The 27,376-nt window shown below is 42.3% G+C and overlaps 1 protein-coding gene across 1 annotated transcript in view; it reads right to left on the reverse strand.

Annotated features, from left to right (window-relative positions):
• wnt5a (wingless-type MMTV integration site family, member 5a) overlaps positions 1–26,892 on the reverse strand; it is a 71,179-nt gene extending 44,287 nt beyond the window's left edge. The window contains exon 1 of the mRNA XM_051670175.1: positions 26,306–26,892. The gene's annotated coding sequence lies outside the window, so the exon portion shown is untranslated. The remainder of the gene's footprint in view (positions 1–26,305) is intronic.
• Positions 26,893–27,376: the final 484 nt, after the last annotated feature.

Here is a 27,376-nt window from a genome sequence, read left to right on the forward strand (position 1 = left end):
AGAAAAACTAGCAAAGTGCACAGAGCTAGTCGCTCACACGTCTGCTTCTCGCATGGAGTCATGCTAAACGATGCTTAATAATTTATAATGTATTATGTATTAAAAGTATTTATAAAGTGTTACCCATTTTATTAGTAATAAAAAGAATATTAATCAAATAATTTATTTAAATTAATAAAAAGAACATGAATCAAATCTATTAATTCCGTTTGAAAAAATTCACCACTGCTTCTGTTAGTAGTCCCAACAATGACCGGCCCCTCCCTCTAGTCTTCGTCGCACCACCTCTGAGGGCCGTCCTTGAGCCAATATCACAGCGAGAGTTAGATATGTCGCTGGACCTACACTCAGGACCCCCGGCGTGAATTAGATACAGCGCCGAGGTTTGGAGCATGCGTCATGGCCAATGGACCAGGATGCCGAGCCGCCCTTCCCCTCACACACCACGGCCCCAGGGATGCCGAGCCGCTCCAAGGAAACTGCCACCCCTCGCACCCAGATCCAGCAGGGGAGCGTGCATGGCTGCCGGACTCCACCTATTATACCTGGACTTTACCCTTTTTTCACCACCTATCCTTCACATAGCCCAATTCATTGTGAGGGCACAAGATCCCCCTTTATTTCGGACAATATTTTCCCATGGGCAATTTATTCCCCTTTTTAAACATTTTATGTTGATTATTATTCAAAATAAACACCTCTCCGAGGCCTGACACCACACCCACTGTGTCTGTCTCTTGCTCACCCAGCCACACAGGGTTTTTCCTGCATTTAAATTTTTCGACAGCTACCCAAATGGAATTGTGGGCTGCCAAAATAAAATTAATGATATACATCTTGTGTTCTGCACTTTATATGCACTAAATATGCTTCTCATCCGAGACGTGTGTTTTTGCAACTCAACTGAAGCTTGGTTTTCATGCAAGTCTATTAGACCTTTTTTTATTATTACAACTTTGGCAGTTGTAGGTAGGTCACTCTTTTTCATAAATAATTTTCAGCAAAATAATTTCACTTTTTTAAAAATAAATTCAGCAAGTCTAGTCATAATAATCTGACTGTTCCATTGAGTAGGACACTTTACTGAGTTGGGACTGTGCAAGTGAAAATGTTTGTTTCCACCTCCATAACAGACATTGTTTTCCTTTCATCATGCTCCTAATAATTTAAGTAGTCTTTAGTAATATCTGAAGGTACACAATGCCAGTTTATTTCCTAATATCAAACATAATTCAAACAGAACATATATTATACAGGAGAATATCTTTGTCTTGGAGTCTTGGAGGTTTAAGCCCCTTTATGTTCTTGCCCTTAACCCTCCTGTTGTGTTCAAATTTGTGTAAGCATTATTGTGTTTGGGGTCAAAATAAAAATAAGATTAATTACTCATAATTTCTTATATTATTTTATGTTGTATTTACTCATTGTGTCTCTACTGACCAATCTTTTTATACAAGTTATTAGGAGAAAACATGGCCTTTGATATTTTTATATAATTTATATATTTATAAAGATGTATCTGGACTGCATAGGAAAATAATTTATTAAACCAGCAAAATCACAATTGTGTTCAAAATTAACAAACAATAATCTGTGCAGTTTTTAGGCTCAGTTTGTTGCATTAAGTAATATTAGTTTTAGTCTTGTGAGAAAGGGCAAATAAATGCATGGTAATATGTAATATGCTTGGGGTCAATTTGACCTAATCAAAAGAAACCTTTTTTTGAAAGGTTTTTACACAAACACACACACACACACACACACACACACACACACACACACACACACACACACACACACACGCGCGTTGGTGCAGCTATCATTATGAGGACTCTCCATAGACATAATGATTTTTATACTGTAAGAACTATAGATTCTTTCCCCTACCCCTAAACCTAACCCTCACAAAAAACTTTCTGCATTTTTACATTTTCAATAAAACATTTTTGGTATGTTTTTTAAGCAATTTGAATTATGGGGACACTAGAAATGTCCTCATAAACCACATTTATAGCATAATACCCTTGTAATTACCAGTTTGTAAGCTAAAAAAAAGTCCTCGTAAACCACTTAAACCTGCCACCCCCCACCCATATATATTATATATATACTGTGTATATATATATATATATATATATATATATATATATATATATATATATATATATATATATATATATAGATCTGCAACAAGAAACATTCAACAATAAACCAGTGAGACTATCAATAAAGAAACAGGAACAACAAGAATGGGAAGGAACTAATTCTTTTTTTTCTTTTTTTTTTTTTTAAGAAAAATAAACTTCAATATTTTCAAAAGCCAAACACAAATTCAGAATAGTCCCTTGTAACCCAGTGTTCAGTTCTCCTTTATGCTACTGTGTACATGATGAACAGACTGTTTGTAAATTTATATTTATTGCACGTGAAAGCTACGCCCTTTGATTTATGGTTGAATAAATTTGTTTGTAAGAACATTATTATGTTGTTTTCACAAATACTAGTTTTCTTCCTTCATATTAGGAAAAGCTATAATAAAAAGCTATAATACCTGAGTTACTTTTTCAAATTTTCAAATTTTACATTCATTGAATTTATTTACTGATAACCTGAAACCTCTCCCTAACTAATCAACATGATTATAAAGGAACTTGACATGTTGCTTCCAATTGTTCCAGTACCCTGACAGCTATCAGCGCTACTGACAGTGATTTACGCCAAATACAAATTCAGAATAATCCCTTGTAGCCCAATGTTCAGTCCTCCTCTGTGCTACTGTGACCATGATGTACAAACCATTTGTCAATGTATGTTTATTGCCTATAAAAATGATGACTTTTGTTTCACGGTTGCAATAATAATAATAATAATAATAATAATACTAATAATAAATAGTGTACTGTGTTTGTAAACACATTATTATGCTGTTTTCACAAATGCTACTTTTCTTGCTTCATATTAAGAAAAGCTGTTGAATATAATGCACAATTAGTCTAAAAGAGTTTGTCTGGGGCGTGAAACAATGAAAAGGGACAGAAAAAGTGAAATTTCACTTCATTATGCAAATGGGGGGGGGGGCGGCAATTGAACCACTTTATGTTAGTCTACATCTACCGAGTAGCCAGTCAATTATAACACGGGTTAATATGGTTAATTAAATGCATTGCTGTTGCTTTTTCAGTAGGGTGAACAAATTCAATTATGAATGTTCACAATGTATTTTCGTTTTGATTTTCAGGAAGATGATTATATAACTAATATCTATGAAGCTAAATTTTCATTTATTGAAAAAGTCTGACATTCAAGCATTTTTTCTATATGCCACTTGTAAATTCATGAGTTAACTAAGCAATAACTTTAAAGCTGCCATTAATTTAACATTGTTAGATTGCTTTCTAGAAATCAAAATTTAAAAACAAACAATACAATTCAATAATAATATTAACAATGTTATTCATAATAACTCTCATTTTCTTCACACTAAACTACAGTGCAAATAGTGTCACTTTGCAGCACCTGGCAGTGATTTTGTGAAAGTCTCACACATAGGGCTTGACATAAATTTTTTGGCTCACAGGCCACTGTGGCTAGCGGTATTCCAAAGTCACAAACCAAAATCCCCCGCCCAACAAAAAGTGATAAAAGTTACTTGAGACTGTATTTGCATGCATTTGTTTGGACATTTTATTCAAACAAGAATGATATGAGTTCAACAGGACACAGGCCTAATGATTTAAGTCATCTCCTAAAATTCTGAAGGGCAAACATGACCAGCTAGAAGAGAAGTCGGACAGAACAGGAGGAAAACTTTGTCAATAATTTGTCCATTTGTCCATGGAAGTCCAAATTTTAACTCCTCATAACTCCTTTAACCATTCTAAACTGTGCTTGCCTTCATGAAATTTTACCATTGTTCTTCCATTATTTTTCTGTGGCATTTGTAATAATATGGCCATAGCCACAGATCAGACCATGGATGGCTCCACATTACTGTGGTTAGGCTAATGTAGATAGTCTTTCTATAAAATAAACTATTATTTGTTATTATTTGTTCTGCCTAGTCTGCAATTCTGAGCATTATTACCATTCCTGTTCTTCCTGTGTTTTTGTCTCCTGCCTGTTTATCGTATTTCCCTGCCTACTTGTGAGTTTTTGGACCTTTTGCCTGTTTATTGGCTTACCCTTCTGTCTCTTGGATTTTTACTTGTTTTGCATTTCTTGGACTGTCTCCTGTGTACCGGACCCTTGCCTGTTTTGTCATTTATCATTTTATTTGCTACTTTGTTGTACTGTTCATATGTTTATTAAACTACACATAGATCTTAACACAACTGCCCCGGTGTCTTCGCTACAGATGACTTCGCCCAACTTAGATCCAGCAGCCTTCCAACAGTTACATGAGCTTGTTGCAGCACAAGCAGAAATGCTTACCATCAGCAGCTGTGCCAGCTCACCTCTATCACGGAAGAACTCTTTAAATCCGTGCAGCCAAAACCCCAGGTATCTCCATGAGAGTTTCCACAAGCAACTCAGCCAGCAGCACAACACACTCTACAGCTGCTGTTAATCCTCGACTCTCGCTTCCTGAGAAGTTTGACGGATCACCCAGTAAGTGTCGAGGATTTCTCTTGCAAAGTGAGCTCTTTTTATCTCAACTACCTCAAATGTATCCCAATGATGAAGCTCGTGTTTCCTTTATTGTATCACTGCTGTCAAGAAAAGCACTAGACTGGGCTACTGCAGTATGGAGTCATGAGAACATTATAAAACGCTCTTTATCTCATTTCATAGCTCATTTACAGGAGGTTTTTGAACACTCTGAGGGTGGTAAGGACCCATAACAACTTCTATTATGTTTAAAGCAAGGGAAGATGTCTGCTGCTGAATTCTCCTTATCCTTTCGCACGCTAGCAGCACAAACAGTGTGGGTGAAGGACACTTTGAAACTACTGTTCCGTCAGGGGTTAAATACTGATCTTCAAGCTGAACTAGCATGTTGTGATGAGGGGAGATCTCTTGATTTGAATTCATCAAATTAGCCATTTGTCTGGATAACCTGATTAAAGCCCATCGTCCAGACAGTTCTCTACAGACACTTCACTCTGACACTGTTGCAACCAATTATCACAAGCCCATGCAAGTGGGTCTTCCTTCTCTCTCTACTGAAGAACGAAGACGTCGTCTACAGGAGAGATTGTGTATCTACTGCGGACAGTTCGGACATTTACTGGCTGCCTGCCCTACGGCGGTGAGTTTAGAACTTTCAAACCTAATTCTAATCGAACAATTTGAAGTTTCAGTTACTTTACATGTTCTAGATAATGAACATCATGTATCTGCCATTTTAGATTCAGGGGCTGCAGGTAACTTTATTGACCTGGGTCTCACCACGAATCTAAACTTGTCTTTTGTTCCTGTGTCCCTCCTTTGGATGTATCAGCACTAGACGGATGACCTCTGGGATCTGGCAAGATTCAACAAATCACCCGACCCATCCGTCTTCAAGTAAGACTTCTTCATTATGAGGAGATTCAATTTCTAGTCACTCATTCTCCTAAGAATCCGATTGTTCTTGGCCTGCCATGGCTGAGACTTCACAGCCCTGAGATCTCATGGAGAGATGGACAAATCACTCGTTGGGAGTTCTTCCTGTTTCCAGTCTTGTCTCAACCTTCCTGAACCCATCTCTCTTCCTCCTGTAATCACCACAACTATCCTCGCTGAGAAGGAGACGTCGATTCTGCCATATTATTATTCTGATCTCCAAGAGTCATTCATCAAATCAATCCTGTGTCCTTCAAGCTACAACTCCCTGCTAATTACAGTGTTTCCCCACCTTTCATGTCTCCTTGCTCAAACCCCTGGCGCCTCCGAGAGAGGAGGGCTCTCAAGACCCCCAGAGACCCCTTCCATTCCTCATTGATGGAGAGGAGGCCTTTTGGGTACACATGCTCCTGGGCTCTCGACGCCGGGGTTGGACTCTCCAATACTTGGTTGACTGGGAGGGCTACGGCCCTGAGGAGCGTTCCTGGACGAACTCTGAGGATATTCTGGACCATGCTCTCATCTCTGAATTCCACAACAATTTCCTTAATCGTCCCTCTCCCAGAGGTTGTGGTAGATGCAGACAACCTGCAGCGTCTGCTATCTCTCTTTCAGGGGAATTCTAGCTTTCCCTTCACGAACTACATTTCCCATAATCCCCCGCTCAGACTGATTACTCACTCTCCTGTTTCATATTATCCCAGACTATTTAAATTCTCTGTTTACCTGCATTCAATGCGAAGTCTTGTTCTGCCTAGTCTGCAATTCTGAGTGTTATTACCATTCCTGTTCTTCCTGTGTTTTTCACTCCTGCCTGTTTATCGTATTTCCCTGCCTGCTTGTGAGTTTTTGGACCTTTTGCCTGTTTATTGGATTACTCCTCTGTCTCTCGGATTTACTTGTTTTGCATTTTTTGGACTGTCTCCTGTGTACTGGACCCTTGCCTGTTTTGTCATTTATCCTTTTATTTGCTACTTTTGTAGTACTGTTCATTCGTTTATTAAACTACACATGGATCTTAACACAACTGCCCCGGCATCTTCGCTACATCAGCAAGACATCAATGCTTATTTTTCGTCATTGCACCCTTGGCCCCGCCCACTGGTGCTCACAGTCAGTCACACAGGTGAAGAGGAGAGAGATGGGAGATCATGGGAGATTCATCTACAGCAAAGTAGACTTACACAGGACACCTTCATGTGCTTATCTGGATTTAAATGTTTTTCTACACTAGATGAACGGCTTTGACCGTTATCATGCATCTCACGCATCTTTTAAAAGACACATGGTCAAGTTATAACTCAAAAAGGAGACCTCCATTCTATTTCACTCAGCTGTGCTGTGTCTTGCTGTTTTGAAGTTGTCCTGGACCATTTTTGCACCCATCTGTGCTATATTTAATTGTTGGTATTTTGTAAACATGTACTCGATGGACGTCTTTGCTCGTTTTGATGCGTTTCTGGCGACGTGAGCCATATTTTTAGAGTAGTACAAGCGCAACTTTTAAAGACTCATCTCATTCTGCTGCTGCCACTGACTGGGAGAAACACAAGCCATTCTGTGTGTAAACAAACACGGAAGATGTGGGATGTGAAGACCAGCATCTCTGTTTTGGCCTGTTGAAGCCGGCTGAAGCAACAAACATTACCATGGATTGTATTACATTTGTGTATTCAGAACATTTCAGTGTGGATTGAATGTTTTTGGCTCATATCAGCGTGGATTGCTTGTGAACCAGTCACAATATGATTCAAGCTTTGCAAAGGAATCGTTATTGAAAGATGTGGCAGTTAAACACTACCAGACCCGCGAGTAAACATTTTCATTCACAAATGTTTCAAATGTCAAGACTGTTTGATAGTTGCTGTGCTTGAGTGAACAGTTTGACACAAAAAAAAAAAAAAAAAAACTTTACTGACATTATAAATTGACCTCAGGGAAGATAATAAAATTATAAAAAAGAGTCTATCATGACCCCTTTAAAGGAATAGTTCACACAAAAATGAAAATTCTCATCATTTACTCAATTTCTCAGCTCATTTGGTTCATTCAATGCAAGTGAATGGGTGCCAGAATTTTGAAGCTCCAAAAATCACAGAAGTCAATGTAAAAGTAATCTATATGACTCCAGTGGTTAAGTCAATGTCTCCAGAAGCGATTTGATAGGTGTGGGTGAGAAACAAATCAATATTTAAGTCCATTTGTACTATAAATTCTCCTCCCTGCTCAGTCAGGTTGCACTTTCAACTTTAACTTTCATATTCTTCTTCTTGTGGTTTTGGTGATTCACATTCATCATACATACACCCCCTACTGGACAAGGGGAAGAATTTCAAGCAAAATTGTACTTAAATATTTATCTGTTTCTCACCCACACCTACAGTATGATATCACTTCAAAAGATATGGATTTAACCACTGGAGTCATATGGATTACGTTTATGCTGCATTTATGTGACTTTTGGAGTGTCAAAATTTTGGCACCCATTCATTTGTATTGTATGGACCTACAGAGCTGAAGTATTCTTCTAAAAATCTTTGTTTGTGTTCTGCTGAAGAAAGAAAGTCAATGATGTATGTTGAATGATGAGATCATTTTCATTTGTGGTGAAAGTACAACTTTCACAGTTATAATTCCATGGAGTACAAAATGAGACGTTAGGTACATTAAACTCAGTCACCATTCACTTTTATTACACCCTTTTCCATAAATGGAAAAAAATACATTAATCTTTTTTTTTCCATTAATGGAAGACAGACCTATGGGTTTGGATCAGATAAAGGTGAGTGAGTGATGACAATAGTAATTCATAATAAAAATAAGGTCTTAAAAATTTGCCTTCATCAATTTCATATATATCTATACCAGTTACCAGTTGGTGTTACTGCAGTAAATACATTTCAGTTTGGATGATGATGTGTATTTTAAAAACCTTGTAATTGATGTTGATGCATGGCACATTGTTGTCTCTACCTCGTCAGTGCTGCGTTGATGTGCACTGTGACCATTTGTGCGAAAGCACAGTTCATTTGCCCCGTAGAGATGCATGCATCTGATATGAGAAGCATATTTACTGCACGCTGAACGCGAGATGAATAAAATTACATTTGCTTTGGCTGCGGTCATTTGCCAAAGTGGCTAGTAAGGGTGAAGGAGTTACCTGCCACTGCCAATTTCTACCCGCATTTTGTGGGTTGGCTGTGTTAATGTCAAGCCCTGCTCACATGTGAGAATTTAAAGTTTTACTCTCGCGGTACTGCCTGCGGTAAAGAGGATCATTTTGTTGATACCTACTGTATGCTGTTAGTTGGAGTTTGAACTGTCAGTCAAACGAGAGAGTTGAGAAGAGTAGCATATCAGAACAAAATGCTGAAATGCTCCGCTATGGAAAACGGGTGAACTGCTTAAAAATTATTTCATTCTAGAAGTGTTCATAGTTTTGTTTATGTATTATAAAAGAGTTTTATCTCTTCTAAGGTGTACAGGTGACATCATGGCTTAAAAGCTTCATTACACAAATTTACTGCTCAATGGACAGTTTGTGAGCTGTGTGAACGGATCACTGTGAAAATCAGCCTGTGTTTATATTGCACAGCTTATTCTGGAGAGTCACCATGAGGCACTGAGCTCCTCTGGCAATGAGGGTGGGAGAGTCATTCGCAGATCAGTAGCTGTGTTCATGAGTGCTTTATGGACCTAAAACAATATCAAAAGAAGAGCAGCTTTTTTCAAAAAGAGCATTCAGGTACCTCTAATTTTGTTTTACTTGGATTATCTGAGTGAAGAGGCCAGTTTTCTATTTCTAAGGCCACCATGCACAAGAGCAATGAGCCAGGCTAAAGATAAATGAAATTATGTTATAAACCAACTGCGAACACGTGCATGACCGTATACGTCAGTCAACACAAAAGACAATTTCTGACTCAGGAAAAACCCTGTTATTATTTTTCTTGCTCCTCAATGGGTGCAGCCTTGTGAATTGTTCATAAAAAAATTATGACATTTGGCACACTGATAGGGGTGGGCATGATATAAAAATTTAGAGTCTCTAGGAAAAACTCTATAGCGCCATCAGCAGTTCAAAAATGTACTTATTTTTGGCGTATATCTTTTGAACCATTTTTACTATGAACAAATTTTTTTTTTTTGTCTAATTTCTCTCATTATGCTGATTGTAACATACCCCTTACATTAAAACTCTGCCCATTACAGTGGCTACCATCTTGGATTGTGACATGTACCCTTTAACTTTTCACATCCTTCAAACTTACTCAAAATAATCTCCAGACTGAGCTGCATAGAAATGACTGATCAGAACTGAGATTTTCCACTTTGTTTAAAAGTTACAGCACCACAAAGTTAGCAAGGTTGATGCGAAACAGAAGTTGAGGCTGTATTTCGCAACGCTTTTGTCCTATCGAAGCGATAACTTGGGCCCTGTCCAAAATGGCACACTTGATGTGGACTTGTGGTCTCATGGCCTTCATTTGCACGTTCCCATGAAGTCCACTAGACCGTAGGGTGTCCCATTTGACATTTTAGCATTCAGAAGGGTGCTCACAAGTGCCCCCTTTGCGCCCTCAATGCGCTCTTCAGCTGAGCCTTAAAAAAGGTTGCCGTTTTGTTGCTGTTAAATGTGCTCTTTGTTTTTCAGAGGTTCTTGATTAAAATCACTAATGCTGTATTGTCAGTGTGTTGCTTGGATTTATTTAATAAAAATAAATATCCAAGAGTAAGTTTAAAGTGTGTTCCTTTACCCTATTTATCGATGTCATGACTTTTAAATTAATAATTTGTAAAACTGCATGTATACAAAAAACAATGTTTAAAACTGCCTCATCTGATTAAAGTCTTGAAATCTGTCCCAAATGCACACTTTTATAGCTCGTGCACCCTCACGGACTTGCTAACTAGTATGGATGGGCACGAGTACTCAAGTACCTGAGTACTCGGAAGTGACAGCAATGATCGATCATAAAAACGATGACCACAGCAATACATCACACAATAAATATTGTGTGATGTACACTTACTAATCTTTTTAAGGTAACCTGAAGGAAGAACAGAGACGCTGTTCTGAGCATTGTTTCACAGAATTGGCCAGCGAGTCTTCACATAATGACAATATCAAGCAGTATATTTTGATTATGCCCACTTTTGTACTTATGTTAACAGACTACATTATAACAGCCTATAATAATGAATAGACATAGACAATCAGAGACATCTCTGATTACTCTTCTATGGTGATTGTAATGTCCCCCTTAAATTAAGGGACAGTTCACACCAATATGAAAATTTAGTCATTGTTTACTCACCCCTGTGTTGTTATAACCCAATATGACTTTTTTTTTATTTTGCTATTTTTCTTAACAAAGGGAGAAATTGTGAAAATAATATTGCCCTCAGTGATGTCATAAAATGATAGTTTATGGTGACCACCTCTTCAAGCTTCAAAAGAATGCAAAAGTATAATTCAGGAGTCCATGAGACTCATGATTGTTCTGAAAGCATACGATAAGGTTTGGTGAGAAACAAACCAAAATCAAATGTATTATTTAGTGAAACTGTTGACCGATGTGGCTTTCCTCAGTGCATTCATGAGACTGCATGAGAGCAACAGTTCACGTAGCCCCCTGAAGACATGGGGCGCTCAAGCGAAAACTTTTGTTATTCTAAAAATAGGTCCACCACAGCAATACTAGCAACAGAACATAACACAGCTGCACGCAAACCAAAATGTCTGATGAGTTTGTAGTCGGAGAATAGATGCATTTCTATGCCTAGCCTTATTTGTTTGAAATGAGTTCTCAATCAACCTGAGAGAGACAGACAGAGGAGGTTGAGCCACAGTCACACCGTGTCCTAACCTGATGGCAAACGACACATGATAAAATATATATTTCTTTTTTTTGTTAAAAGAAGTAAATGTCTGCGTGCTAAAATTACTGCTCCAAACTTTATAACAAAAAGGCAATGTTAAAAACATCAAAATGATCAAAAATAGAGACAGATGAAGGCATCAATAGGATCTACTACATGAATGGCTTTGTCAAAATACTAATTTAGCCCTTGTGGTGACATCATATTTAAAGTATAAATCCAATAACATTCCCTTTGCAATAATCTTCTTTCTAAGTAAGCCCGCTTGGAGGTTTAAGTACCTTTTCAATAACAATATACTGTATTGGAGAACACTAACATTATGTTCCCTATCTGTCACTCACTCGATGTTGTATCGATGTAGTGACACTAGGGGTCACTCTTGGGAGCCCGAGACACCTCTGGTCTTTGGTAAAAGGCCAATGAAAATTGGCGAGTGGTATTTGCATACCACTCCCCTGGACATACGGGTATAAAAGGAGCCGGGGTGCAACCACTCATTCACATTTTCTCTTCGGAGCCTAACGGTCGATGTTTACTGAGCTGACTGTTCATTAACCTCTGCTAGATCTGACGGCGCATTTCAGTGGCTTCTCCCTCCTCTGCACTGGTGCAATGCAGAGAACGCCCCTGGGCGCTTCGGCAGAAAAAAGAGAGTATATTTTTCTAAAAGAGTATATTTCTCTAAAAGAGCGGCACACACGGAACGTCTTTTTAAAGATGCATCTTTTTAAAGATGCCTTTCCGTTTGTGTGTTATTCCTGGTTGCAGTCATTACCTCTCAACTTCAGACGGTCATGATCGCTGTCTTTCGTGTCTGGGCACGACCCATGCAGAGACAGCGTTCGTGGATGGTTCATGTATTCACTGCGAGAACATGACCATCGCAACGTTGCGGTCATGGTTTGCTTTCGTTAGAAAGCAAGCCACCCCAGCGGCTCCCCGCCTCGGTCCTTCTACCTACGGGTATGAGGCCATCGCGGCTAGCACTGGGGGCGATTTGGGGACCCCAGTGGGACCACCTCCACCGGGTATTTCCCCACGGACCTCCCATTCCCCAGCACACTCGTCTGCCCTGATCGGGCTTCTGGATGCGTCCGCCGGCTCGTCTCATGGCGAGTTCGACCTCTTGTTCGGAGCCCGCGAAGCTGATGAACTCTCGAGCGCAGCATCGGAGAGCGGGCTCGTCCAGTCGGACACGGAAGCCTCAGCTGAGCTCCCCCCCTCGGCGACGGTCGCCCAGTCACAGGCTGATGCGGAAATGATGGACATGCTTTCCCGGGCAGCCGCGAGCGTCGGGCTAGAGTGGAACCCTCCGCTCTCCCCTGAACCCTCGATGATTGGTTCCAGGGCTTGCGGCGCCGCTCAAAGCAGCCACGCCCCACTCCAGTACCTTTCATCCCGGAAGTGCACGAGGAGCTGACAAAATCATGGGAGGCACCTTTTACTGCCCGGTCCCGATCTTTCAGCTCTCCCGCCCTCACTACCCTCAATGGTTGGGTGGCCAGGGGCTATTCAGCGATTCCCCTGGTGGATAAGGCACTTGTGGTGCACCTATGCCCGCAGAATGCCAGCACCTGGCATGGACACCCAAAGCTCCCGTCCAAGGCCTGTAGGTTCACGTCGTCCCTGACGGCCAAAGCCTACAGTGCTGCTGGACAAGCCGCCTCTGCCCTGCACGTCATGGCTCTCCTGCAGGTCCACCAAGCTGCAAGGCGCTAAAAGAATTGCAAGAGGGTAGTTCTGCCCCAGATTTGATGCAAGAACTGCGCTCGGCGACCGACCTCGCTCTCCGGGCGACGAAGGTCTCTCGGGCGGGCGATGTCCACCTTAGTGGTCCAGGAGCGCCACCTTTGGCTCAACCTGGTCGAAATGGGTGAGGCCGACAAGGCACGGTTCCTTGCTGCCCCTATCTTCCAGGTTGACCTATTCGGCGACACCGTCGAGGACTTTGCTCAGCAGTTCTCGAAGGTGAAGCAGCAGATGGAGGCTATCTGGCATATCCTGCCCCGGCACGGCTCAAGATCCCGCAACCCGCCTGCTCGTCGCCAAGGGCGTCCCCCTGCAGTGACTGCACCGGCTCCGCCGCAGCCCGCCCCTTCGTCTCGGCCCCGGCATGGAGCCCACCGCAGGAAGCAGATGTCACCCGTCTCACGGCCAGCCGCCAAGAACCCACGAAAGGTTCCAAAGTGCCCATGCGAGGGGCGACCCAGGGGCGAAGAAACCCACTGCCTTGGAGCTGGTAAGAAGACCACTCCATCCCCCGGTGGAGGGCCGGGAGGAGAATCTTTTGTTGCCTTTTCATTTGATTTTGCCGCATGCCCAAGTGGCTGCGGTACCCAACAGTTCAGCAAAAGAGTGGTTTCCTTGTTCCCTGGGTCACATACCCAGTGTGCACGGCCGTCAACATGACCACCGTCCACCATTCCATTTTGGCAGGTTTGGTGCCACAGCTGGGCGCGCAGGGGCGGGGAGACCGCCGCTGATGTGACAGTCTCCACGGGTCACGAGGACAGGCCTCTTCCTCCCCCGTCTCAGGCTGTTCCGGGGCTGGTCACAAGGAGCCAGGTAAGTACTTCAATGTCCCTAGACTCAGCACGGCCACGACATGCTGTGGCACCTCGAGCTCCGCCCCGGCGCGAGACCCCACCTGCCGGTACATCCGACGAGATTGTCCCGTTGGTCCCCCTCACGCAGAGCTTGGATGCGTGGCTTGTGCTTTCCAATCCATTGCGATGGCTGATCCGGACCGTCCAACTTGGCTACGCGATTCAGTTCGCCAGGCGTCCAACCAGGTTCAGCGGTATCCACTTCACCTTGGTGAAGGATGAAAATGCTGCTACCTTGTGCGCGGAGATTGCCACCCTCCTACAGAAGGGTGCGATAGAACCTGTCCCGCCGGCCGAGATGAAGATGGGGTTTTACAGCCCCTATTTCATCGTACCAAAAAAAGGTGGTGGGTTGAGGCCAATCTTGGACCTGCGAGTACTGAATCGGGCTTTACACAGACTCCCATTCAAGATGCTGAAGCAAAAACGCATTCTGGCGAGCGTCCGGCATCAAGATTGGTTCGCGTCGGGCCGGGCGTATCAGTACAAGGTCCTCCCTTTCTGTCTGTCCTTGTACCCTCGTGTCTTCACGAAAGTCGCAAAGGCAGCTCTTGCCCCGTTAAGGGAGGTGGGCATTTGCATTCTCAACTATCTCAACGATTGGCCAATCCTAGCTCACTCTCGGGACACGTTGTGTGCACACAGGGACTTGGTGCTCTCACACCTCAGCCGATTAGGGCTTCGGGTCAACTGGGAAAAGAGCAAGCTCCTCCCGGTTCAGAGCATCTCTTTTCTCGGTTTGGAGTCGGACTCAGTCTCGTTGACTGCACGCCTCACAAACAAGCGCGCACAGTCAGTGCTGACCTGTTTGAAGGCATTCAAACAGAAAACAGCGGTTCCACTGAAACTCTTTCAGAGGCTCCTGGGGCATATGGCATCCTCAGCGGTGGCCACTCCACTCGGGTTGATGCATATGAGACCGCTTCAGCACTGGCTTTAGACTTGAGTCCTGAGACGGGCAAGGCGCCGCGGGACACATCGCGTGGTCATCACGCCAGTCTGTCACCGCCTCTTCAGCCCTTGGATCGACCTCGCATTTCTACAGGCAGGCGTTCCCCTAGAGCAGGTCTCCAGGCGCATCGTGGTCATGACAGACGCCTCCAAGACGGGCTGGGGCGCCGTTTGCAACAGGCGTTGGCACATCAACTGCCTCGAGTTGCTGGCAATTAGGCTCACCCTGCGGAGGTTCCGGCAGTTGATCCAGGGCAAGCACGTGTTAGTTCGGACAGACAATACGGCAATGGTAGCATATGTCAACCACAAGGCAGTCTGCGCTCTCGTTGTATGTCACAACTCGCCCACCGTCTCCTCCTCTGGAGTCAGCAGCACCTCAAGACGCTGCGAGCCACTCACATCCCGGGGGACCTCAACACTGCAGCAGATGGGCTGTCATGGCAGGTTACCCTCAGGGGAGAGTGGAGACTTCACCCTCAGTTGGTCCAGCTGATCTGGATTCGATTCGGACAGGCACAGGTAGACCTGTTCGCCTTCCAAGAATCCTCCCACTGCCCGCTCTGGTACGAGGCACCTCTCGGTATAGACGCGCTGGCACACAGCTGGCCCCCTGGACTGCGCAAATGTGCATTTCCCCCAGTGAGCCTACTTGCACAGACTCTGTGCAAGGTCAGGGAGAACGAGGAGCAGGTCATCCTGGTAGCACCCTACTGGCCCATCCAGACATGGTTCTCGGACCTTACGCTCCTCGCGACAGCCCCCCTCCTGGCGAATTCCCCTGAGGAAGGACCTTCTTTCTCAGGGACGGGGCACCATCTGGCACCCGCGACCAGACCTCCGGAATCTCCATGTCTGGCCCCTGTATGGGACGCGGAAGACCTAAGCGGTCTTCCCAGGCTAGGGCCCCCTCTACGAGGTGCCTGTATGCCTTTAAGTGGCATCTGTTCGCTAAGTGGTGTTCTTCCCGACGGGAAGACCCCAGAGATGCACAGTTGGATCGGTGCTTTCCTTCCTGCAGGAGAGGTTGGAAGGGCGGCTGTCCCCTTCCACCTTTAAGGTGTACATAGCCGTTATAGCAGCACATCACGACACAGTGGACGGTAAGTCCTTAGGGAAGCACGACCTGATCATCAGGTTCCTGAGAGGCGCCAGGAGGCTGAACCCCTCCAGACCACGCCTTGTTCCCTCATGGGACCTCTCTGTAGTTCTTCAGGGTCTACAGAGAGCCCCCTTTGAGCCTTTGCAGTCAGCTGAGCTTAAGGCATTCTTCTTGAAGACTGCCCTCCTGACTGCGCTCCCTTCCATCAAGAGGGTAGGAGACCTGCAAGTGTTCTCTGTCAGCGAAACGTGCCTGGAGTTCGGTCCGGGCTCCTCTCACGTGATCGAGACCCCGACGGGCCATGTGCCCAAGGTTCCCACGACCCCTTTTAGGGACCAGGTGGTGAACCTGCGAGCGCTGCCACAGGAGGAGGCAGACCCAGCCCTGTCATTGCTGTGTCCGGTGCGTGCTTTACGCATCTATTTGGACCGCACGCAGAGCTTTAGAATCTCTGAACAGCTCTTTGTCTGCTTTGGCAGACAGCGGAAAGGAAGCGCTGTCTCCAAGCAGAGGATCGCCCACTGGCTCACTGGCGCCATAACTATGGCATATCACGCCCAGGATGTGCCGCCCCCGTAGGGCTACGAGCCCATTCTACCAGGGGTGTAGCGGCCTCCTGGGCCCTGGCCAGCGGTGCTTCTCTAACAGACATTTGCAGAGCAGCGGGCTGGGCAAAACCCAACACCTTTGCGAGGTTCTACAACCTCCAGGTTGAACCGGTTTCATCCCGTGTAGTGGCATGCAATACAAGCAGATAAGTGCGGGACAGCCGGCCGGGTGTATCGCTTGCACATAGCGCCTTTCACCTCCCCTGAGCTGAAGACGTGCGCCATTAACTCCCAGTAGTGTTCACAAACTGTGTTCACTGGTTGACTTCCTCCGAGCCCTGTGCCAGTTGAGTCTTCGGAGAGACTCGCTGCCAGCCCAGTACACATGCTAACTAAAAGCCCTGTACTGGGGTAGGTGCTCCGCATGTGGCAGTTCCCTGTAGGTAACCCTATGCGATGTATATCTTCCGCTAATTCATTTCCCTGTTGGCAAACTGCGTCTTTCTTGGCCCCTCTGCCACAGTCTCCATGTTTGTAGTAACTGCTCCCCCATTAGGTAGGACCTACCATGAGACTTCTCCACATGACATACTTCCGACATAGCTCGGCAAGACCATGTGATGTATTTCCACTTAAATACCCCCCCCTCTCTCTGGGCGAGCTGTGGTCTCTGCAGTGTCCTCCCCTTGGGAGGGACACTCCCCGACTAGACCTGGTCAGCCCAGTCGGATAATCCCCCTTTTTTTTAGGGAGTGGAAAAAAAGAAGGGGAAAAAAGGCCACGACTGGGCTAGCCTGTCTCTATCTTTTGGGTAGTCGACTTGTCCCCAAAGGGCCGTTTGACACTCATAACAATGTTGGGGGAGGTTACGTGTCGGCCTGGTGCGCTGGCTACGAGGCACACAGTGGTCTGCCCGTCACACACTGCCAGTTCACATAACACAGTTCAGCCAGTTGCGGCTTTTTGTATAGGGATCCCTAGTGTCACTACATCGACATAACGTCGAGTGAGTGACAGATAGGGAACGTCATGGTTACTTGCATAACCTCCGTTCCTTGATGGAGGGAACGAGACGTTGTGTCCCTCCTGCCAAAACGCTGAACTACCCGCTGAAATGGCCGGACCTTGTCTCGGCTCCTCAGCATAAAACTTGAATGAGTGGTTGCACGCCAGCTTCTTTTATACCCGTATGTCCGGGGGAGTGGCATGCAAATACCACTCGCCAATTTTCATTGGTCTTTTATTAAAGACCAGAGGTGTCTCGGGCTCCCAAGAGTGACCCCTAGTTTCACTACATCGACACAACGTCTCATTCCCTCCATCAGGGAACGGAGGTTACGCAATTAACCATGACATCCAGCTTGTTTGATATATAAAGCGATGGGGCTGTACTCATCTCCGGTCCTGATATTACTGCTGTGCTAGCTAATGCGGAATGCGTAAGCTCTAGATGTTTCTTCCACATATGCAAGGCTGCACGGACAACGAATGTAGAAGAACAGGTAATAGTTCCCCGTATGGGAATATTATGACCCGTGTGTGGCAAAAAAATTACAATTGTGCGTAAAAGCCCATTGAGCACAGCTATCACATTGATAATTTCCTGCAGGAATAATTTTACAAGCATGTCACGGAGGTTGGTTGGACATCTAAAAACAAGTTTAGGACATTCTTTAAAAACACAAATTTGGAGTCACTGGAAATTATTTGGGAAATTCAGCACCTAATGTGGCATATATAATGCTACATAGAGGGGCATTGTTTAACTGTTTTTTACTAGTCTGTGTTTTTAAGCACTGTGCCTGGGATATACCATTTAATCTATTTCTAGCAGTTACAATCCACTCACTGCAGTAACTCCTGCTCAGAAATCTTTGTGTTAAGTCAGTAGCTTGCCTAGCCTAACAATCTTCTGTGCTACAAATCCTACGCACCCTTCAGAATTAACTAATAGCCAGACTTTTTACAAGAGGTCTAATATTATGAGAAGATTATTTCAAAGGGAATGTTATTGGATTTATACTTTAAATACGATGTCACACGAGGGCTAAATGAGGATTTTGACATAAAGCCTTTCTTGTAGTAAATCCTATTTATGCGTTGATCTGTCTCTATTTTTGATCATTTTTATGCTTTTAATGTTGCCTTTTAGTAATAAAGTTTGGAGATTTAATTTCGGTGTGCGGACAACCTCTTTTTTTTTTCTTTTTTTTGACATTCCTTTACATTTTTTGTCCTGCACCTAAGCCCAACTTGGGTTTTGACTGTGCACACCTGCTTGACAATTTTTTTTATATTTTCTATGTTAATCAAGAGTTTTTGTCCAAACCAGCCGTGATGAGCGACAGGACATTCAGTCGATCGCTTTTCTATTTCGTTAACATGCCGGGTAACCCTGTACGCTGTAAACTGCCACTGGTCCAAAAGCTTTCTCATAACAGTGTATTAAAGTCAGCATTTTGATTTTGGCCAAGAATGTTACACCTACAGAATGTTTTTGCTGACGTATCACTCACTTCAGTCAGAGGTATGTCACAAATACTCACTGGTTCAGAATGGAAAAGAGGAGACAGACAGTCCCGCCTCTTTTATCTCTCTGTTTGACTGAATACTCTGTTTCATACAAATGAGGCTGGGCAAAAAAATGCATCTATTCTTCGACTACAAACTCTTCAGACATATTTAGTAAGTTCGGTTTTTTCAAGTGGGGGCTGCGTGAACTTGCTCTCATGCTCTATCATGAAAGCGCACTTGAGATTAACGGTTAGTCAACAGTTTCATTAAATCATACATTAGATTTCAGTTTGTTTCTCACCAAACCTTATCATATGCTTTCAGAACAATCATGAGTCTCATGGAATAATTTATTAGACTTCTGAGTTATACTTTTGATGCTTTTGAAGCTTGAAGAGGTAGTCACCATAAACTACCACTGTATGACATCACTGAGTACAACATTGTTTCACAATTTCTCCCTTTGTGTTAACTATCCCTTCAAATTAAAACTGTGCCTATCACAGTGGTTGTTAGACAAAAATGGCTTCAGATGGAGACGCACAGCAAAGTCTGAAATTAATTTAGATTTTCTTCTTTGTTGAAAAGTTACAGTAATACGAAGTTCATGGGGAACGCAGTGCTCAGCTTAGTATGTCACTTTAGCTGTTGTCAACCATCTGGCAGTGTGGTGCAGTGGATTGTGCGCAGAGCTGTAAAATGAAAAGGTTCAATCCCATCCTGGGGCAACTTGTGAATCGGAGTTTCTTATGCTGGGTTCACACATCCTCCATGAGCGAGGCGTGAGCGAGACGCAAGCGGCGCGTGAGCGGGGCGGTTGCGCTGGACATTCACATTGGCTGTATCTCTTCCGCTAGAAACAGCAGCACCTCTGCACAGAAAATAACATCATCTATGGGGTCCTAAGCCTAATTTTTTCTATAATAAGTTCATAATAAGCTGAGGTTATTGCTGCTTAAAGGACAACTGCGAGCAGTCACGTCACTTCATCTTTGTCAGCACACTTGGTCATGATTGGTTAATGTTATATACACAGAATGGCAAAAGGTCCGGCAGTTAATTAATTCTTTCCATTATTAGGTTATTTTATTGAGTTTACTTGCATGCAGACATATACAGTTAAAGTCAGAAGTTTACATACACCTTAGCCAAATATATTTAAACTCAGTTTTTCACAATTCCTGACATTTAATCATAGAAAACATTCCCTGTCTTAGGTCAGTTAGGATCACTACTTTATTTTAAGAATGTGAAATGTCAGGGCCTGGGTAGCTCAGCGAGTATTGATGCTGACTACCACCCCTGGAGTCATGAGTTTGAATCCAGGGCATGCTGAGTGACTCCAGCCAGGTCTCCTAAGCAACAAAATTGGCCCGGTTGCTAGGGAGGGTACAGTCACATGGGGTAACCTCCTCGTGGTGCGATTAGAGGTTCTCGCTCTCAATGGGGCGCGTGGTAAGCTGTACGTGGATCGCGGAGAATAGCATGAGCCTCCCGTGCTGTGAGTCTCCACAGTGTCATGCACAACGAGCCGTGTGATAAGATGCGCAGATTAGCAGTCTCAGAAGTGGAGGCAACTGAGACTTGTCCTCCACCAACCGGATTGAGGTGAGTAACCGCGCCACCACGAGGACCTACTAAGTAGTGGGAACTAGGCATTCCAAATTGAGAAAAAAAAAAAAAAAAAGAATATGAAATGTCAGAATAATAGTAGAAAGAATGATTTATTTCAGCTTTTATTTCTTTCATCACATTCCCAGTGGATCATAAGTTTACATATACACAACCAGTCAAAACTTTTTGAAACACTTACCCATTCTTTATTATAATTGTTTTTTATTTTTTTTTTATTTTTATTTTTTTTTACATTTTAGAAAAGTTTTAAAGTAATCAAAACTAGGGAATAACATAAATAGAACTATGGGAATTATGTTGTGACTAAACAAAATCATAAATATCAAAACTGTGTTATATTTTAGCATCTTCAAAGTAGTCACCCTTTGCATAGAATTTGCAGACATGTACTCTTGACATTTTCTCAACCAGCTTCTTGAGGTATCACCCTGGGATGCCTTTTAAACAGTATTGAAGGAGTTCCCATCTATTTTGGGCACTTATCGGCTGCTTTTCTTTATTATTTGGTCCAAGTCATCAATTAAAAAAAATTTTTTTATTAAATCTTAGTTTTATAATGAAATAAATTAATATGGTGGCACAATTATATTTTTGTCTACAAAACTAATTTCAAACATTTAAGCATACGCCTTCAGATCAAAAGATTTTTAAGATCATGAGAAAAATTTCAGTCAAGTGTTTCAAAAGTTTTGACCGGTAGTGTACTTTGTTAGTATTTGGTAGCATTGCCTTTAAATTGTTTGTACTTGGGTCAAAATGTTTTGGGTAGCCTTCCACAAGCTTCTCACAATAAGTTGCTGGATTTTTGGCCAATTCCTCCAGACAGAACTGGTGTAACTGAGTCAGGTTTGTAGGCCTCCTTGCTCACACACACTTTTTCAGTTCTGCCCACAAATTTTCTATCGGACTGAGGTCAGGGCTTTGTGATGGCCACTCTAGTACCTTGACTTTGTTGTCCTTAAGCCATTTTGCCACAACTTTGGAGGTATGCTTGGGGTCATTGTCCATCTGGAAGACCCATTTGCGACCAAACTTCCTGGCTGATGTCTTGAGATGTTGCTTCAATATATCCACATCATTTTCCTTCCTCATGAAGCCATCTATTTTTGAAGTGCACCAGTCCCTCCTGCAGCAAAGCACCCCCACAACATGATGCTGCCACCCCCATGCTTCACGGTTGGGATGGTGTTCTTCGGCTTGCAAGCCTCACCCTTTTTCCTCCAAACATAACGATGGTCATTATGGCAAAACAGTTCAAATTTTGTTTCATCAGACCAGAGCACATTTCTCCAAAAAGTAAGATCTTTGTCCCCATATGCACTTGCAAACTGTAGTCTGGCTTTTTATGGTGGTTTTGGAGCAGTGGCTTCTTCCTTGCTGAGCAGCCTTTCAGGTTATGTTGAAATATGCACTCGTTTTACTGTGGATATAGATACTTGTCTACCTGTTTCCTCCAGCATCTTCACAAGGACATTTGCTGTTGTCCTGGGATTGATTTGCACTTTTCGCACCAAACTACATTCATCTCTAGGAGACAGAATGTGTCTCCTTCCTGAGTGGTATGATGGCTGCGTGGTCCCATGGTGTTTATACTTGCATACTATTGTTTTTACAGATGATCGTTGTACCTTCAGGAGTTTGGAAATTGCTCCCAAGGATGAACAAGACTTGTGGAGGTGCACAATTGTTTATTCTGAGCTCTTGGCTGATTTCTTTTGATTTTCCCATGATGTCAAGCAAAGAGGCACTGAGTTTGAAGGTAGGCCATAAAATACATCCACAGGTACACCTCCAATTCAGTACATCTCCTATCAGAAGCTAACTGGCTAATTGTCTAAAGGCTTGACATCACTTTTGTCATCATTTCAACTTCTGACCCACTGGAATTGTGATATAGTCAATTAAAAGTGAAATAATCTGTCTGTAAACAATTGTTGGAAAAATTACTTGTGTCATGCACAAAGTAGATGTCCTAAACGACTTGCCAAAACTATAGTTTGCTAATATTAAATCTGTGGAGTGGTTAAAAAAATAGTTTTAATAACTTCAATCTAAGTATGTGTAAACTTCTAACTTCAACTGTACTCTTGAATCTAATTGTGCTAATAATATCTTTGTATGATTGTTGCCTCCAGAGAGCGCGAGTGGAAGAAACAAGTGTTTCTTCTTTAAAGGTCTTCAATGACCTTTATTGCATTCTGGAAGCATTGGTGGCAGTTTCAGTGTTAAACAGCTCCTACTTCAGCTCTACTTAGTGTACATTCTATGTGCTGGTTTAGGAAACAAACCAAAACAAGAAGAAAAGTACAGAAAGATTACTTTAAATGCTAAATTATCCATGTTATTATCATCAAATTCTGAATGTATATTGAATGCTTCTTAGCCCAACTTGTTTAAGACTGATCTTATATTGGCAAGCAATGATTGTTTTAAAGTAAAGGAAATATTTTTAGATGTGTACTTTTACCAGATTTTCATTTATAAATGTTTTTTTTTTTTTTAAATACAGAATAATGATATATAGTATTATGAAGTCATTTTTTGACAAAAATTCATTATCACTGATCTGATGTTTTTCACTGTGCAATGCTGCTTATATGATAGGCCTACACTTTTTAGTTTATGGGGGTAGCTGACACTAAATACTTTTGGGAAGTTGGCATGTCCTGTGGTGTGATATGCCATACTCCATCTAAGACTTTTAACAGCATTTTCTATTTTTTTTTTTTTTTAATAATTATTGTGCATACAACATTTATGACCTCATCAGTAATTAAAATACTACATACTATAGTATTTGTTACACTGCAGGACCATTTGAAATCAACTAATTTAAAAATGCTTAAAAATGGCAACAATCTTAAAAGAAAATGTTACCATTTACAAGATATGTAGCTACATGTTCCTTATAGAGCATTAATTCTAACTTAATGCACTATAAGGAACATTTATGTGACATTCAGTTTACTCAATCATTTTACAGCAATTGTCATTCTAAAGAACAACATGGCAACATAGTTTTAAAGGGATAGTTTACCCAAAAAGGAAAATTCTCTCATCATTTACTCATTTACTCATGCCATCCCAGATGTGTTTTTTTCTTCAGCAGAACACAAACAAAGATTTTTAGAAGAATATCTCAGCTCTGTAGGTCTATACAATCCAAGTGAATGGTGATCAGGCCTTTGTAGCTCCAAAAATCACATACGTAATCCATAAGACTCCAGTGGTTAAGTCCATGTTTTCAGAAGCGATATAATAGGTGTGTGTGATGAGGAGGAGGTTGGGGCCGAGCCGTGAGTGTGCACACCCGGCCCTCAATCAGGCTAATCAGGCTAATCAGCTGATCTTCGAGAGAGAGAGAGAGAGAGAGAGAGAGAGAGAGAGAGAGAGAGAGAGAGAGAGAGAGAGAGAGAGAGAGACACACAGCTGCCGTGTGTGTGTTTATGTTTGTGTATTTTGTTTAAGATTTCATTAAAATATTACTTTGATGGTTCGTCCGGTTCCCGCCTCCTCATTTACCATTTTAATTCCCCCTGTTACAGTGTGGGTGTGAAACAGAACAATATTTAAGTCCTTTTTTTTACTCCAAATCTCCACTTTCACTTTTACATCTGAAATTCACAGGTGGTGCCTGTTTAGTTTTACTTTCACATCTGAAAGTGAAAGTTAAAGTGGAGATTTAGAGTAAAAAAAGGACTTAAATATTGTTCTTTTTCTCACCCACACATATTATGTCGCTTCTGAAGATATGGATTTAAACACTGAAGTCATATGGATTACTTTAATGTTTCCTTTATGTGATTTTTGGAGCTAGAAACGTCATCATTCACTTGCATTGTATGGACCTACAGAGCTGAGATATTTTTCTAAAAATCTTCATTTGTGTTTTGCTGAAGAAAGAAAGTCATACACATCTGGGATGGAATTTTCATTTTTGGGTGAACTATCCCTTTAGAATATGTGGGCAAACCCCAAATGCTATGATGTATTGACTCCAGTATTTGTAGCTTGTAGTATGCAATTTTGGTTGGTAAATATTTGGTTTTCTTCATAAATAGCATTATGTTAGAAAATATTAAAATAGCAAATGTTGTGTTATACTTCAACAGAGGACATTTAAGGTATGAGTTGCCACCCCAGTTAAAATGGTCTAGAACTGCCACTGAATTTCAAATCGGAAGTCTGTGGCAATTCACCGGCCCTAATCGTAATAAATATGTTTTGGTGTTCTGGCTGACCTGACCACTTACCATGTTTTGGAAAGAAGTCATCAGATTTTATAGGATAGCTCTAAAAAGAGGTTATAAGTAGCCTACCACGAACTTATAATTTTTCTTTTTTTAAAACAGGACAAAACACGATCTTGTCCTCATAAAGCTAACAAATAATATTAAACAGTCATTTTATTATTCTAAAAAGACACCGAGACTGAATTTAGATACACAAACAGGATTTAATCCGTGGGTACGCACAGCAATCTGCCTAATACATTTTATAGCCTATCTAGGCGGATCCAGGGGCAATTCTGGTGACTTTGAGATAAGCATTTGTTTTATTTTCTTGAGGATGAGTAGCATTCATGTAACTATTGGCTAAAGCATTTCTTCCAGTAACCGTTCAGACAGACACGTTTTCGCGCAAAAAAAAAAAAAAAAGCAAAACGCACCACAACGAATAGAGCAGAACGCAGGTGTCTCAAGACGCGTTTTTATTAGTTGAAGAAATTATTTTTAACTTGACACAGTGTCTCAAAATGAAGCGCTCCCGTGAGAGATGCCAGTGAAACGTGATGCACTTTTCAAAAGACATCTATATAGCGAATGTTTATATGGAAAACGATTGAAAAACAGCGCGAGCGGACGCAAAAATACGTTCAGTTTGAACAGCTCCTTGTTCACATGACACACAGCACTAGCTGAAGTTTCTCAAAGTTACCTCTCAAAAAGACATACTTATGTTTCAGTTGATTGTTGGTACATTTCCTCTGTATCCAGCGCTGTTTGTTTTCTGTATTCGTAAATACCCAGAAACTGTTTAACTGTGTGAGAACCCGCTCCAAATGATTCAGTGTGAGAGCGGACCGAACGAATTGTACTGAATCACGAATCGATTCAGACCGTTTTGCAAGCCTGTTTGGCCAATTCACTGAAAAGAACAGACTCAAAAGAATTATTCATTCGCAAATTGGCATTGCTAGTTCTTTTAAACAGCCAAAGGAAATGCAGGACACATTTCATGATTGATGAAATATTCTGAGAGTAAATATTTCTCAGGGCAGTCGGAGCGCTCATGGTACACATAGGGCCCTACAGCTGCAGGCGCCCCTGACAATAACGATACATTATTGATAAGAAAATCAAACTCCTAAAAACATTTGTCGCCGGTAGATGGCGTTATCTACAACTAGATGAACAGATTATAAACTAATATGTTAAAGCGCATAAACTGTTGTAATAGCCTTCATGTAAAGTATGATGACAGACAGACAGACAGACAGATAGATAGATATAACTTACAATGGCAGCTGTTCCTACAAGCCCGCACTGCAGTACTTTAAACTGACGATTGTCCGAGTTAAACTCCAAAAAGACGCAGCGATGAAAATGGTGTTTTGCTTTGCGTAGTATTACCAGAGTAAGAGGAAAGATCAAAACAACCGCCTGTGGCTGAGTGTGAGATTATGAACAATATCCAAATGAGTGTTTCTGACATCAAATACTCCCAAAGCCGTTGACACAAGCTGCTGTTCTTGACTTCTGCCGGTTGTAAGGATTTGTCTAATTCATTTCCCAAGATCCATGTAAATTGTTGGGGAAGTGGAAAAGGTAAATCCAAATTATGTTTCAACCAGCTAAAAACAAATCTCACCTCACACACTACGGCTATTCCAGGGGACAAAAACAAACTCTGCGTGATCCCGTCTCGGTGTCCTCGAACAATCTAAATAATATAGGCTATTCTCACATCTCAAGCAAATCTCACGTCACTAGAATCTTACTGTTCCTTTCTTCAAAACTGTTAAATTTTGCAGAGAGTGTATGTCCAGTTTTGTTCAGAGACTGATGAAGTGTTCCCCCGCACCGCTGGAATAAAGTGCTGAAGGAGCTGCGGAGTTTCTCGTCTTCACACTTCAAACTAAAAACTCCGCCTGTAATGCGTGCGAGAAAACGTCTTAATCTGCTTCAGTGCATGCGCAAAACACTCTTAAGTCTAAAAGAGCTGAACCTAAAACTGCAACTTCTTGTTCTATTCTATTCTATTCTATTCTATTCTAATTAAGCAAAAATCAGGGTTGCCAACTTTGTCTACCAGGTTGGAGTGAGATTTTGATGGCATGGGGTGAATCAATCGCACACGTGTTTGTGATAATAGGGCACTCTTTTTAATTTAATACCACAACATGACCTAATGAAATCCTACAATGCAAATAATTATCACTGTATGTGCGTACGCCAATTAACATTCACAATTTCAACACACACATACACTGTATGGCACAACCAGGATTTTTCCTGGGTCCAAATATGGTTTTCAGTGGTTGCTGAGGTGCGGTCATCCAAACGTTCAAAGTTGGTTGGTTACATAAT

This window comes from Myxocyprinus asiaticus, chromosome 33 (assembly GCF_019703515.2).
Source record: "Myxocyprinus asiaticus isolate MX2 ecotype Aquarium Trade chromosome 33, UBuf_Myxa_2, whole genome shotgun sequence".
In the NCBI taxonomy this organism is placed as follows: domain Eukaryota; kingdom Metazoa; phylum Chordata; class Actinopteri; order Cypriniformes; family Catostomidae; genus Myxocyprinus; species Myxocyprinus asiaticus.